We start from the raw sequence: 8,710 nt of genomic DNA, 5'->3' as shown, positions 1-8,710 counted from the left end.
CTCTCTTGCATCAATAAATAAATTTTAATTAAAAAGAATGTCAGCCCTGGCCAGTGGGGCTCAATTGGTTGGAGCATCATCCTATACACCTAAAGGTCATGGGTTTGATTTCTGGTCAGGGCATGTGCCTGGTCAGGGCGCATATGGAAGGCAACCAATTGATGACCCCCCCCCACCACACACACCCCTTTTTCTCTAAAATCAATAAACATTTAAAAAAAATTTTTTTAATGTAAAAAAATCACTTATCTGCCTTCTCCCCAGGATGTGAATTCTCTAAGTGCAGGAAATATATGTACCTCACTCACCACAGTACCCCCAGTTTTAGAACAGACCAAGTACATAGTGGTAGCTCAAAAAATATGTTAAAGGCTTAAGGCCATGCTTGGATACCCAAACACACAGGTCTCTTCTAAGAGGAATTTGCCTCCTGGCAGTTACGAAGACACCATTTGTTTCTGTCTTATTTCAAGAAATTATTCTAACAGCTGTGGTGAGAGACGTCAGAGCAGTGGCAGTATGTGGAAGGGAAGGAAGAATGGGTCTGTCTCCAAGACAAGGATGTGGCAGGTATGAGTCACCGCTTCACCTGTGTGGAAAGCTGCTATGCTGCTATGCACCATACTCTTATGTGCAGACTGACTTCCTCCCTTACATCCTGCCAGAGGCAGCTCTTATAAAACACATCACTCACCGTTCATCAGTCCCACCCCAGGCTCCTGGGGAAGATGGATACTGTCTTTGCCACCAGGTAGTTTAACAACAATTCTGCTGACAGAAAATTAAATCCGCCCCACCCCCCACCAAATTCCAAAAATAAATAAATAAAATTAGGCAACATGACAGCAACATCAAGCAGTGGGTTAGCTATGTATTCGGTCCATATGGATGAAACGTCTGGATGATAGAGCTCGTTCAAGGCCTAAAGAGTGGTCTTTCCTAATCTTTCCAGCCCTCTTTCCACTGGCCGAAGGACTCCTGAACAGGCTGGCGGGAAGATGCTGTACCAGGCACCTGCAAAGCCTGACAGCTGCGAGGGGGAGAAGCACCCTAAAACAGTGAAGCAGGACCTCGGGCTGCAGGATGCTGGCCCATGAGCCTGGTTGCTAGGAGATGGCAGCGTGCGTGTGGGAGAGATGACGTGAGGCACGTAGGCAGGACTGGAGCTGAACTTGGCAGGCAGCCTAGGGAAGACAAAAAAAAGAAAGGCACATCCATTGGCTTCATCTGCAAAGTCACAGATAACACACAAAGATAGCTGGGGAAATGCACCACGTCCCCTGGTCCAAAATAAGTCACACTCAGGGGTAGAGGGAGCATCTCCAAGACTTGGCTGGTTTTCGTGGCTTGTTTGGGAAAATGTTGGCTCCATCTTCTCCGTGGTCCCCTGTTAGTTTAGCTTCTGGGGCTGAGAAGATGTTTCAGGTAAGTAGATTAAGGCTCTGCTGAGCAGATAAGACAGAAGACCTGTGTTTCTCCTTAAGTGGAAAAAGGCAGCCTGGAGGGTGGCTGGTTGTAGCACCCTCTTTATGTCTGCCCAGATTTTGAAAAGTACAATGTGTTGGGAAACAGATTCTTGTTCACTCATGTTCACAGCAGCATTATTCACAATAGCTTAGAGGTGGAAACAACCCAAGTGTCTATTGGTAGATGAATAGATCGACAAAATGTGGTCCATCCAGAGGATGGAATATTCAGCTTTCAAACAGAAGGGAAATCTGAGCCATGCTACAATGTGGATGAGCCTGGAGGATGTCAGGCTCAGTAAAATAAGACTTATTTTGGCTACTATGAAAAGATGCAGATTTTAATAGCTGCATAATAGTCCACCAAGTGAACATATGCTGATCTACTTAACATTCCCCTCCTGTCAGACAATTAGACTGTTTCCAAAAATTATAAATCATAATGTGGCAAAATGTTCCTGAACAGCTGGGATTTTGTCCTTCCCAAGAATGGAGTTTCTCTGTTGAAGTGCATGAAAGGTAATGTTCCATGAGAGCTTTGCCAGTTTCCCTCATTGTAAATGAAGGAGCCACACACACTGCCCCCAAGTCAGGACCGTGCCTGCTCATTTTCAAAAATACTTCTCTATACATGGGTATATATTTAACAGGTTTTCTTCTGTGACTTATTTCCTCCACAGCTATTCTTTCATTTTCTCATTCACTCAACCCATGTTTATTGGACACCTGTTATGTGCCATGGGCATTCATATGTCTTCCCAATGTCTACCACTAGGAATGAGAATTATTCACTATTCAATCAGCAAACACCACCTTCCTTGGGGGAAACCAAAGATGAACCAGAAGTTGTTACTTCATGCAGTGAGGGTGACTTTGGGCCCCAGTCCCAGATTAGCCCTTTAATGTATTAGCTGTGGGGCGTCAGGACAGCTAGCTCACTTCACCACCTTGAGACTTTATAAAACTGGATTAAAACTAGTAGCACCAACCTTACAGAGCCATGGGGAGAACTCAGTGATAAAATGCATTTTTTAAACTCTTGCTGCACAGAAAGCTTCAGCCTCAGGGACACAGGCATGGTGGAGGGCAGTTATGAGGGTGAAAACTGGTGATTAAAGTGTAAGTCACACATGGAACAGAGACCCCAGATGCCTTCCCCGTCTCAGCTTCTAGAATGATGGCCATCAGGCCATGAGAAAAGCCCTGTGGATGCAGCTGATGCGTGAGGGGATCCCCTATAGTGGCCAGTCCTCCCCCAACATCACCCAGAGAGAAGCTGCCCCCATGGCAAGGAGCTTCCTGTCAGCTCTGTGGAACTCCTGTGATAAATGCTAGCCAATGGCCAATGTGGCTCAGTTTGTTGGATGTTGTTCCACAAAGTGAAAGTTTGCTCATTTGATTCCTGATTGGGGCACATGCCTGGGTTGCAGGTTTGGTGCCCAGTTCGGGGCGTATACAGAAGGCAGCCAAATGGTGTTCCTCTCTCACATCTCTTTCTCCCTCCCTTCCCCTCTCTCTAAAAATAAATATTTAAAAATAAAAAAGAAGAGACTAAATGAAGAGACTAAAACCCAGCCCTGGCTGGTGTCACTCAGTGGATTCAGCCCCAGCCTGCAAACCAAAGGGTTACCGGTTTGATTCCCAGTCAGGGCACATGCTTGGGTTTTGGGCTGGGTCCCCAGTTGGGGGCGTGCGAGAGGCAACCACACATTGCTGTTTCTCTCCCTGACTTTCTCCCTCTCTTCCCCACTCTCTAAAAATAAAATAAATAAAATCTTTAAAAATTAAAAAGAAAAAAAGACTAAAACCGAGAGAGAGAGAGAGAGAGAGAGAGAGAGAGAGAGAGAGAGAGAGAGAGAGAGAGAGAGAGAGAGAGAAGTGGAGGAAAGAGACAACAGATAAAAGCAGTTGCAGAAAAGCCCTTATGTGTATTGTCCACAGAGAGGTTACAGAAGACATGGAAGCCAGAAAACAAGTTTTAGATTGCCTTTTGTGAGGGAACAAAGAACCAGAAGGAGCCCTTGGAAATTACAAACCTGAGAGTCAAAATTAAAATGTCAACAAAAGGGTTGGATGAGAAACTAGAATGAGAAGACAAAAAGGGAAAAACCGTAGGCAAGAAAATTAAAAGCTCAATCCAGGAGGTCCAATATATGACAAAGGAGGGTTCCGCAAAGAGAGAACCTAGAAAATGAAGTGGAAGGAAAAGTTTGCCAGGAGTGGAAGACACAACGGAACCCACTGAATGTTCAGCACAACCCGTGAAAATAGACCCCAACCAACCCACCCTGCAGAGTGCAGGATAAGGAGGATAGAAGATGCCACAAGCTTTCAGAGAGAGGAAAGAAAACACAAATGTGTAAAAGCAGAGGATGAGGAAGCAGGGCAGCTTCAGGTGTCCAGCTGCCCAAGCCTGGAAGCTGGAAGACGTGGCAAGAGAAACGATCCACCACCTAGAGCCCTGTCCTCAGCCAACCCACCAATTTCGCCGGAAGTAGAAGGAAACATTTGGTCTGCAAATGCTCCGGGGTGTGCACATTCTCAAAACAGGGGCACAAACCAACAAACAGGGTGACCTGGACTCAAGAAATAGGTGCTACCTCCCAGGAATCCCTGAGTACTGAAGAAGAGAGAGGCCAAAGCCACAGCTGGGCACAGCCAGGTCGGAGCAGAGAAGTTACTTCCATTGGAGAGGCTATGGGTGAAAGAGTCAGGCACACAAAACAAACTAACATCAAGGGGAAAAAAGTCCTAGAAAATAAGTGCACTAAATATTCATTTAACCCAAAATTGTGGTAAAACTACTGGGAAAGCAATATGCCTAAGAGAGCTAATGGTAGCCCTTTAAGAGAGGAGCATACATGCTGTGTTTAAAAACAATTTTATAAGCTTAGCAGTCTTAAGTACAGAGAAAAATACTACAAATATTGCTACTATTAATTTTGATGAGAAGAAAACATATATACCCTTGAGGGACTCGTTGCTGAGTTGGTGAGCTTTATATAGTGAAAAGAGTGCTAGAGAGCTTACTACCTGAATATTGACACATTTAGATTGAGAGGTGCACCTACAAGGTCAAATAAATTTTCAAGTGTGCCTATGTATAAGAAAATAAAGACAGAGAGACTAGAGCTTAGTAAACTACAACCCACTTCCTTACTATCTGTTTTTATGCATTCTGTGAGCTAAAAAAGGTTCTTCACATTTTTAAGTGGCTGGAAAAAATCAAGAGTCATAACATTACATGAAAAGTATATAAAGTTCACAGAGGCAAACACTGGGAGGCTGTCAGGTTGAGAGGACAGAGAAATATGGCCCAAAAGAGTTAGCATGTCAAGGCTCCAGAGAGAGAACTAAATGAGGAGGAGATAGCTAACCTAACAGATGCAGAGTTGAAAACACTGGTGATAACAATGCTCAGAGAAATGATTGAAGGTGGCAAACACATAAGGGAAGAAGTGAAGGCTACACTAAATGAATTGAAGAAAAATCCACACAAAGCCAATGGTGAAGGGAAGGAAGCCAGGGTTCAAATCAAGGATTTGGAACATAAGGAAAAAATAAACAGTCAAGCAATACAGAATGAAGAAACAAGAATTGAAAAAAATGAGGAGAGGCTCAGGAACCTCTGGGACAACTTTAAACATGCCAGCATCTGAATCATAGGGGTGCCAGAAGAAGAGGAAGAGCAAGAAGTTGAAAACTTATTTGAAAAAATAATGAAAGAAAACTTCTCTAATTTGGTGAACAAAATTGACATACAAGTCCAGGAAGCACAGAGAGTCCCAAACAACTGGGACCCAAAGAGGACCACGCCAAGATGCATCATAATTAAAATGCTAACAGATAAAGAGAGAATCTTAAAAGCAGCAAGAGAAAAGCAGAGAGTTACCTACAAAGGAGTTCCCATAAGACTATCCACTGATTTCTCAAAAGAATCTCTGCAGGCAAGAAAGGGCTGGCAAGAAGTATTCAAGGTGATGAAAAGCAAGGATTTATGACCAAGATTACTCTGTCCAGTAAAGCTATCATTTAGAATGGAAGGGCAGATGAAGTTCTTCCCCGACGAGGTAAAGCTAAAGGAGTTCATCATCCCCAAGCCCTTATTATATGAAATGTCAAAGGGACTTATTTAAGAAAAAGAAGATCAAAACTATGAAGAGTAAAATGACAACAAACTCACATCAACAAATGAATCTAAAAAACAAAAACAAACTAAGCAAACAACTGGAACAGGAACAGAACTGTAGATAAAGAGATCACATGGAGATCAGTGGGGAGGGAGAAGGGGGAAAATGGGAGAAAAGGTGCAAGGATCAAGAAGCATAACTGGTAGGTACATAATAGGCAGCAGGTGCTAAGAATAGTAACAAAAAAAGGAGAAGCCAAAGAACTTATATGCACCACCCATGGACGTGAACTAAGGCTGGGAGTGTTGCTGGAGGGAAGGGAGGTATCAGGCAGAGGGGGGCAAAGGAGAAAAAATTGGGACAACTGTAAGAGCATAATCAATAAAATATATTTTTTAAAAAGAGTAAAGTAATAAGTCCATGTTGAGTATTTCCAGTGGAAAAAAAATTACAATTATTTGGTTTCTGAGTTTCCATGATCACTTCCTTAAGCTAAAATATAAAAAGTCATTAGTAAAATAATTTCTTAACAGTGATAAATTTAATTTTGACTATTAAACTGATGAAAATAGTAATACATGTATTTAAAATAATATAAATTAATAAAGCAGAAAATTCTAAAATTTAATATTTACATTTTAAAATTATCTTCTTCAATTATAAAATATAATTCTTAAAAAATGTCAACTTTTAAAAATATACCATCATTATGCAGATTTAAAGGCATTTATTAAAAATTATTTTATTAGTACTCTGCTCCCTTTGGGTACTAAACGCTAAAAAAAAGCATATAAAGTTCAAATTTCAGCATCCATAAATAAAGCTTTATTGGAACACAGACATGCCTGTTCACATACATGTTATCTATGGAGGCTTTTGTGCTACAGGAGTAGAGTTGAGTAGTCCAGCAAGATATCATCTGGCCCTTTACAGAGAAAGTTTGCCAACTCTTGAGTTAGAGGGTGAGGGTCTGTCTGGGGGCAGAGGATGGAGAGGGTCAATGAGGAATCCTGAAGCAGGGATATAGGGAAGTCTCCTGACAGACGCAACTTGCCTTGTGGTACCTTGTGGGTCCTCCACTCTCCTTCCTAGGACTTCACTCTTTCATGTGATTCTATTCATTTGTTCTATGAGGGCCTACTGTGTGCCAGGCTCTAGAGATAAATGATTGCCCAGGGCAAGTAGTCCCTGCCCTTGCTCACGGAGCACACATTCTGTCAAGGGGAGTGAGGCAAGGCAGGAGTGATTTGGGCTTAGATGGTGTGGTCACTGTGGGTGGTCAGGAGGGTTCTCTTGGAGGAGCTGGAAATGCTGAGAAAAGGCCAGCCTTGAGAAGAGCTGAGGAAAGGATGTAATAAGAGGAGAAAACAGCATGTGCAAAGGCCCTGAGACTGGACGCTGCCTGGAGCAGTTGAGGAACAGGAGAAGGTAAGCCAGGGGAAGTGAAGGGAGCTGACAGCAGAGAGGTGACAGTGGCTGGGGCAGACCAAGCAGGCAGTGCGCCACAGTGAGGAGTTTGGATTTCATCCTAAACACAGCAGCAGTGCCATGGGAAGGTTGTAAGCCAGAAAGGGACATGAACCCAGTTCACACAGCATGAATCTGCAAGCATGGCAGGGAAATGATGCGCCTGGCTCCACCTGTAGTACAACGGTGAGGGATGTAGGGGGAGACCACACAACTTCCCCCATCAAAGGCAGATCACCTTTGGCACCCTAAGGCAGGTTGCCTGCAGGAGGCTCTTTGTTCCTCAAGTCGAGAATGATCCAGTCTGCTCTGATTGCAAAGCTAGTAATGCAGCATTTTTCCTCGAAAGAGCAGAGAGTTCCTCCGCTGAATCCCTGAGTCCCCTGGCAGGGTGGGGAAAGCTAAATTTAAAGATGTGCTAATTGGGACAGTCTGATCTGGCCATGTGCTCCAGCTGAGGATCTGCTCGGGCCACAGCACCAGCTCAGCCATCCCCACATCTGGCTGCAGCTGCCCTGCCCTGCCTGCCTCCCAGATCCAGAAAACAAGATTATGGACACATTCTCTTTGGGAGCTTATCACGTGCTCCTCACCTTGTGATGCACTAGCATATGGGCCTTCCTATGACCTATGGTGAGCCTCAGCTTTCCCATCTGTGAAATGGATATGAGAGTGCTTCCTTCACACGTGACAAGTACTGCTCATTCTCTCTCCTTCCCCAATATTCATTGGCTTAAAAAGTTTGTTCTGCACATCTCCTGTGTGCCAGGTACTGAGACTACAGCAGTGAATGAGAGTGTCCAAAGTCCCTGCACTGGGGAGCTGATGTTCTAGAAAGGACGCAGCCAGTAAATAATATAAGCGAGTAAAATATATGGTCTTTCAGATCATGGTAGCTCTATGAAGCTATAAGAGAGATGTGAAGTGTCAGCACGTTGAAATATTCTGTAGGGTTACTGCAGTGTTGGGTACGTCTGGGGGAGTGTCCCAGGCAGAAGGCACAGCTAACACAAAGGCTTTGAGGTAGGAGCAAGCCTGGGAGTTCTGAGAAAGAGGAAGCCAGTATTCCCATCTCCCCCTTTTCTTTAGCCTCTGTTGTAAAGACTACAGCTTTCTTTGCTCCTGTGTTTGGCTAGAAACGTTCTTAAATGTTGAGGTGTACCCTTCTCTGCCAACTTCCTCCTTTCTACTGGCTAGAATGGAGGTGAGATGGCTGGAGGTGCAGCAGCCATCTGAGATCAAGAGGCGGAAGTTCAGCTGGTGAGAAAAGCAGAGCAGTAAGTGGGCAGGAGCCTGGGTCCCTGACACTCCCAGGAATGCCTTTCTCAGAGAGCATTGATTTCTATCTAACTCAAGCCTCTAGCACTTGGTGTCTCCCATTCCCTGTAGCCAATCCTAACTTTCACTGATACATTATGTAAAGTGCCTGTGACACGATTCCCTTTGTTCATTGCCTACAGTGATTTTCATCCATATGTGTAAAGAATAAGAAATATGTCCTGCTTTTGAGAAGTTTACTACCTCATTGGAGGCATCCGCAGGCTTGGACATTTAGTCCCAGCCAACTGTGTGACAATAGGCAAGTAGCCTTGCCTCTCTGAGTCTCAGCTGCTCCAATTCTGAAAGGAGGGGATTGGGCTCTGGCTA

This window comes from Furipterus horrens, unplaced genomic scaffold, assembly GCF_987537825.1.
Source record: "Furipterus horrens unplaced genomic scaffold, mFurHor1.1.pri manual_scaffold_10, whole genome shotgun sequence".
NCBI lineage: Eukaryota > Metazoa > Chordata > Mammalia > Chiroptera > Furipteridae > Furipterus > Furipterus horrens.
Note: the sequence above shows the minus strand (reverse complement) of the source record.